General features: G+C 36.6%; 1 protein-coding gene across 1 annotated transcript in view; it reads left to right on the forward strand.

The window, feature by feature from the left end:
* LOC147842396 (rho-associated protein kinase 2-like) overlaps positions 1-7,983 on the forward strand; it is a 164,165-nt gene that overhangs the window by 51,606 nt on the left and 104,576 nt on the right. The window lies entirely within an intron of this gene.

Genomic DNA, 7,983 nt, shown 5'->3' on the forward strand with positions numbered 1-7,983 from the left:
CTCACATCTGCATTACTATCAGTACTACAGCCAGGTTTCTCCACATTGCCAGTAATATTAACTTCCAGCTCACTCACCTCTTGCTGTCCTGTCATTTCGTCTGTCCCCTGAACTCTCAATGTGTCCGCGTTACTCGTCTCAGCTTGGGATGAAGAAGCGCGTTGTTCATTTTTTTGAGGGCACAAAAAACGTTTGTGCCCAAAATCTCCGCATCCATAGCACCTCATACTTTCTGTGCTGGCATATATAATGAAGGAGCTCTCTTCATGAATGATGCGAAAGGACGCTTCCAATGTGCGCTCTGGGGAGTTTAGAAACATGTAAACCTGCCGCCTAAAAGACAGAACATGTTTCAGCGCGGCATTTTTGCATCCGAGTGGAATCCCCTTAACAGGGCTAGCAATCTTACCAAAACGTTGTAATTCTTTTAGGATAGCCTCGTTACTTACAAAAGGTGGAACATTTGAGATAGTAACTTTTGTTGCTGGAGCGGATAGCGGGGTTATCGGAACAAACGCCTCTTTTACCTATATTCCGCTCACAGTCAACTCGTTTATTAGTGACTCGGATTTTAAAAACACAACCACGGCCTTGTTCATCCGCGAAGCCGAGACGATGTTTTCAAATCCGACTTTTTCTCCTATTATCTGGAGGATATCCTCCACTGTCACTTCAGGGTCTGCCACACACCTGCACCCATTCCGAAATGACAGAGCTGACGCTCCTTGTACTTGAACAGACGCCATACCGGCGCCTGTTAAGTCTTCCGTACGGGAAAAAACTTTCTCTACACTGTCTATACTACAAAAGAAAAAAGAAAAAGAGAAGAAAAGAATGATCGGAAAAGAGATAGAAAAAACAATCACTCAACGCTCTCAAACACGCACTCAGCTACACCTCACACTCCCAGCATGCACCAGAGAGAGAGAGAGAGAGAGAGATTTGTCTGTGTAAATGTGTGCTTGGTGCTGTGTGTGTGTGTTTATACAGACAGCTTGGCTGTCTGGACTGTATAGCTGGGGGATTTTCGGTTTTGTTCTCCCCCGCTCTTTAGCGGGATCGGGCGCGGCGGGATATAAGCGGGAGCGGTCGGGTTCGGGCTAAAACCTGGCGGGTGCGGGCGGGAGCGGGATTCAAAATTTAGTCCCGCGCAGATCTCTACTGTGAGGTGATTGTGCTACACCGACTGCACCACCATGACACCTATGCTTTTCTCATTACTTATTAATATGATTATTTGAATCAGTATTTAATCTTTAAAATGATTTTGCATAATAAATAAGATTAAAACATTTCCTAATTCTGGAATGTTTAGTCGAAGTGTCTTTTGTCCCCATCTTTGTCTGTCAAAACTCTATTTACCTCTTGAATGAAACTGCAGGGCCTGATGACTGGAAACAACGGTTCCTATTGGTATTGCTGTATGTTAATTCTGTTTAAAGTGATCTCCCTTTTATGCAAGATAGGCTTTGTGTAAGAATATAGCAGCCTGAATGTTGATTGTAGCAGTTTTGAACCAGTTTGATAAGACAGCTGAGAGTACAAAGAAACAACCTTGAGTTGTAGTACTGGTTATATGCAGAACTTTGCAGAATTTTTCAGTAATATGGGTTCAGTGAACTGTATGCAGTTACAAAATCACCATGTTTAAGGTCTGTTTTCTTTACAAATCAACGATCTCCACTGCCTGACTGATATATACAACATAAAGTGGGTCTCAGAAAGGACAAGAAGCACTGCATTAAATCACATCTTTTCTGTGCCATGTCTTTAAAATATGAACATTTATTTCTCCCCAATATATTCAATGGAGTTTCTGCACTAGCCTGCCGATCCTGATGGGCGTGTGCATGTAAATGGCTTTTCATCTCATTTTAGGCTTAAACAACTGAATGAACACTGAAGTCTATTTAACTTATTGTATTTGAATTACATTTCAACATAGATGCTGTACAAGGAACCATTTGAAAAAAAAAGTCACTTTAACCATTTGCTGAATGTTTATCAGTTTAGGAAGAAAGACTAGCTGTGCATATACCCTTTTGTTGTCTTGCATGTATATATGCATCCGAGAAGTCAGCTCTACAGGTTTGAGATCACCCCTGAATAGTCTGTGAGCAGCCTGACCCAAAACACCTCTCTTCATCTATATCTGGATTCAGATATGACCCTGCATTGACGTACATATTTAGAATTGTCTATCTTTGCTTTGATCAATCAGAATCGACACAATTTCTGTTTTTGTGTAAGAGTATAATTGCTGTGTTGTTGTACTGTAAGTCAGAAGTGTGAAGTCCTTCCACCATAAAACTGCAAATTATCTTCAATAAATTTTCTTCATTTTTATTGAATCTCAGACTCTTGAGTTTTTTTCTTGATCTGACACACAAGGTGTTTTATTTTAAACTATTAATCTTCATCCCCAACACCACAGTGTGCAATCATAAAGGATCATGAAAACAATAATGTGCTTAAGACAACTTTTTTGTTGCAAAAGAGTATACCTTTCTTCTATTTTAACTATATTTAAATAATAGACAATTCACGATGAATGAAGATACTCAGCAATTACTAATCCTCAAATGGTTTCAAAGCCCCCAAATGCCTTTCTTTATTTTGTTGAACACAAAAGAAGCCTGTAACAATTGACTTCCATAGTAGAACAAGCAAATACTTAGGAAGTCAATGGATACAGGCTTCCTTATTTCTTCAAAATATTTTTTGTTCAACCAGAAAGAACCTCAAAGGTTTGAAACATGTAAAGGGTGAATAAATGATGACATAATTTTATTTTTGGGTGAACTAATCCTTTATGTCTCCAAAGGCACCAAAACCATGCTCAATTTTCTCAGATAAACATAAGATGGGAATGGTTTATATTGGGGTTTTATCCATTTATCATCATAACTTTGAAGTTTGATTTGAAAATCAATTGGACGGTGAGTTGCACTAAAACGCAAGTGCTTTATTTTATTTGAAAACAACAACCTACCACTTACCCACATTTTTTTCCCATTCTCTAATAGTGTGATAATAGCTAAAAAAGCACTTTGTAACATAAGTAACTTCAAATGGCTCTTTTTTAACCTTACTTTACTGGACTACCAGAAATCTCTTTCAGGAAAGTCTGTTCACTCAGCAGCCATAATTGAAATAGCATATATTAACATTTAAGTGTCCTGCAAGTACAGCTCAAATTTTCCAAAGCTATTTTCCAAGCTTATGATTAAAGACATAGGATAAATGAAAATTCTGTCATCGTTTACTCACCCTACAACTCCAAACCTGTGTGTTTCTATCCTCTGTTGAACGCAAAAGAAGCCATTTTGAGGATTGTTGGAAAGCAGCATCCATTGACTTGCATAGTAGTGGCCGCTGGTGTTCAACATTGTTCAGAAGATCTGAATTTTTTTTTTCAACAGAAAAAAAGAAAATCATCAGTTTACAATCACTTAAGCGTGAGAAAACAATATTTTGTGGGTGTTTAAGCTTAGACCAGTCCTAAGCATGCATCTGAAGTCACTTACTAAGTAGGTACTATGAAATTTGAAAATTAACTTTGAAATGTACCTTACTTCGTGGCTGTCGAAAAAGTATCTTCCAGAATGTACAATTGTGAGAAGGACAGTGCATTCCAAGCAGGATATATTGGCTTCTGAAGCACACTTTAGAGTGAAAACAATCATGGCCGCCATACTGAAGGATCGTTTCAAACTGAAGTGCTCAAAACTAGCCACTTGGAAGAGCCCTTCAGAATGAATGATTTTGAGGGTTACAACTAATGGACACTTCAGGCAACCATGATCCTTTGCGCAGGGAAATTGTTTGGTGGCATCTAGATGTTTGGTGTTTGACTTTAACTATAAATGTAGTATTTTTCTAAAGGTTTCTACAATATTTGGTCACACTAAAGGTACCAATGAGGTTTAATTAGTTAATAGGTCACACTTTAATTTGATGGTCCGTTCGTTGAATTTAAGTTACATTGCATCTACATGCCAACCAATTCTCATTAGACTACAAGTAGACTGTTATTTTGGGTTTAGGGTTAGTGTAAGTTGTACTTGAAAATTTTTTTATAGTCAGGTCGATATCTGTTAAAGGAGCAGTATCAACAGATAAGTAAGGTAAGTAAATAAGATTAAGCAGACAGTATAATGGACCATCAAAATAAAGTGTTACCAATTATTCTATTAACTACTTATGAACAATACTTGTACAGGAATTGTCTAATACATTTTCTCATCCAAATTCATGCTTGCCAACATTAGTTAATGAAAAAATACTGTAATAAATGTATTGTTCGTTTTTATTTCATGTTAGTAATTGCATTAACTAACATGAACTAATACAACCTTATTGTAAAATGTTACCCAATATTTATACAAGTTATAAATAATAAAATTCTGAAATAAAAAAAAAATAATACGTTTACATTTAAATTAGACGCAGCAATTATAGGCTCGTTTAAAAAATCATCCTTGATAATCTCATTAAAATTACTCAGAAAAGAGATCCAAAAAAGCTTTGTTGACCCTTACACTCTCGTTGCTTCAAAGCTGACACTCCCATGGGTAGACCCTCTAAACTATTATATATATCTGTCATTTTATGACATGACTTACCTGCATTAGTTTACTGCCGTAAGTGTTCATTCTATTGTGTGTAATGTATAGCTAAAGCTTTTCCATTTAATATTTTACAAAACAAACTTGCTTACCTTCATTTCATTATAAAGCTGAATGAGCTTCTATTGGCTGATGAACACCAGAGTCCAATCTGTGACCTCATTGCAAAATAAATCTTCAACGGACGAAACCTGATAAACAAACATTTTTTTTTTATTATTATTATTAGTTATTTTTGTATAGGTAAAACTAGAAAAAAACTGCCCCTGTAATACATTCCTAACAAAAACATCAGAAGGGAAAGGTAAGTTTCAGAGATGCTGAAGATGCGCTAGACATAAACACATTAACAAACATGAAGCGCAGAACACCTTGACCTCACAAACGCTGAAATAATCAAGAGTCCTCGGAACTTCCTGTCTGAGAAATGGTTTTCATTTACAGCTGAGGCAATAAAAAATAGAAGTAAAATAGGTATGAGGCTGAATGTGGCTAATAAATGGATGGAGACTGATCAACCCAGTCTGGCTGAACACAGAAACAGTAATTTACAACAACAAGGTCAGCTAACATTATATGAGTTTCATAAATATGTAAAATCCATTGAAAGCCTTTTCATTTGACACTCATTTATATGTTAAACAGAGGATTAGGCATGGTAACTGAAATCAGCTGAAAAAAATGCCTCCTTGTAAAAAGTTAGCATTCACCATAAACATCTCTGATTTGACATTTGGGAATTGTGGTACATTTATAGTTTTTCTTGTTTCTGGGGTCCAAAAAATAATGTCTTGAGTCAATAATATTTTTTACAAATTGTTTTTGTCTACTGGAATTTCGGAAATAAACATTGTTGGTTGGAGGTAAAAAAAAAAAAAAGGTTTTCATTAAACAAAACAAAGAGGAATGAGCGTGCCTGAAAATCAAGCCTTGAACCGTAAGCCTATCAGCTAGTATATACATTTGTAATATTTGTATTGTTAGATAATAATAAAAAAACACCTTATGAATCTGTCTCTCATTTAAAGGCTATTATGGTCCTCCTGAGGTCCCATTTTCAGCTGTGCTTGGCCCGCAAACATCAAGGAAGCCTTTAAAACTGAAATAAAATTAGCTGGTTTCTGCCAAGGCAAACCAAAGTGCTGAAATATAATTGGTTAACTGGCAGTGGGTGGAGTTACACAGACTAAAACAAAGACAGACATTCTGACACTGATAGCACATTTTCATGATTATTTTTCATATAAACAATTATGTTAAATTGGCTTGTTTATTAAATGACAGCAAACACAGAGTATTTACTAACCCTTCAGTTTAGGTTACAATTCACAGTATTAACTAACCATTAACACTACTAGTTTAATAACTGTTAATAGTTAGTAAGGTAGAAGTTGGGTTTAGGTTTTGGGTAGGATTAGGAATGTAGAACAAGATCATACTTTATAACTGCTAATGAACAGTTAATATGTTGATAATAGGCAGATTATAAGCCAGTTTTGTGACCTAAACTAAAATGTTACTTGGTATTTATTTTTATGCTCTAGACGAGTCAAAAATGTACATAAAAGCAGTATCAAAGGAGTCCTATTTGAGTCCTATCTAAGCTGTAAAATAAGCTTTGGGGTCTGGTGTGTTGGTAAAAGTTTTAGCTCAAAATACCAATCTGATCTTTTATTATACCCTGCTGAAAATGTAAATTTTGGAGTCATAGAAAAATGTAGCTGTTTTGTGCCTGTATCTTTAAATGTAAATGAGCTGGTTCCCCTCGGTCACTGTACCAACATGTCTGCTGCTCCTGTGTAAGATAAACACATCACAATGACAGAGACATTTGGTGACTTGGATGAAGCAGAGATCCATTATAGAAAAATGCCAACGTAAGATGAACCAGGAAGGTTCAGAATGGTTATTTGATGTAGTTGTTGTGAAGTTTATTCAGCCTTTCTGCAACGATGAATGAGCCACACACAAATAACATTTCAAAGTTCATGGTGCAGACACACATACATTTAATTTTATGCTGTTTTTGCTCATTGACTCATTGCAAATGTGACAAGATATGAGAAAATATATGCTGCTGTCTTGTCCACAAACTGGGCTCTGCTGTTGTACGATTGAAGCATCCTTGTTTTTAGTTACAGTTACTAGATTTTACTGTCTTTCTTTATAATAAAAAATTGCTTTTAAAAAAACATTTTTAAACTTTAAAACCTCCTTCTTGAGGTGCAGCCTATCACAGATAGTTGAAAGATCTTTTAATCCAAGTTTCTTTGCAATTGCAGAGTTGTGAACATGATAATATGGGTTAATACTGAGCCATGATAATACCCGCCTGTCAATCAAGACGATGGGTGGGAAAAATCACATTGCTACGTCACAGTGTGGTCAGCCTCAAAATCGCTGGGATTTACATCCTGATTTAACATTACAATTTTTTTTTTTTTTAAAAGTTGATGGGGTTTATACCACTATATGGCTGTGTACACACTACACTACCTAACAAAAGTCTTGTTGTCAATCCCAGTTGTAAAAGCAAAAAATAACAACTTGACTACTAGTTGATCATTTGGAAAAGTGGCAGAAGGTAGACTTTTCTGATTAATCATCTGTTGAACTACACCCCATTTATCAAAATGCAGACCTATCGAAACGTGCATGTTCCCAAGATTCTCGCAGTTCTCCGTCAAGTTTGGTGAAGGAAAAATCATGGTTTGGTGTTAGATTCAGTATGGGGCGTGCGAGAGATCTGGAGAGTGCATGGCAACATCAACAGGCTAAGGTATCAAGACATTTGTGCTGCCCATTACACTACCATTACATGATCATATTTTATTTAGGTAAAATAAGCATAATCTAGAGTCCTTGCCTTTCATATAAGCCACTTTAGATGCCAAATGATCAACTAGAAGTCAAATTATTATTATATAGTTGTTCCCAAAACGTGGATAGATGACGAGACTTATGTCAAGTCCAAACAGCTTCCAACGACTGATTTTGCATAATAGGAGCCTTTTAAATAATATTGTAAAACACATGTCCTCAAAATGTTTAAACACACCCCCTGCATGCAAAGCTACCCACTGCTCTGAGCTACAGATACCCTTACTAACTGGACTCCACAGTGCTGCACCTGTAATGTGAAGTGACAGCAGCACTGCCGCTTTTCTCTTTGGCTGCACGTCAACGCACCACAGATTTGATCTCCCGCACAGTCTCATCCAAGCATCATCTCATCCGCAGCTGCACCAAAGCACATCCCCAGAGACTCTGTTCCCAATTCAATTACATGATCACACCATGAGAGGTCAATTCAAACATTTTTTTGGACACGGTCACTGCGAAAGCAACCTGTTTT

This window comes from Danio rerio, chromosome 9, assembly GCF_052040795.2.
Source record: "Danio rerio strain M-AB ecotype USA chromosome 9, GRCz13ab, whole genome shotgun sequence".
Lineage (NCBI taxonomy): Eukaryota > Metazoa > Chordata > Actinopteri > Cypriniformes > Danionidae > Danio > Danio rerio.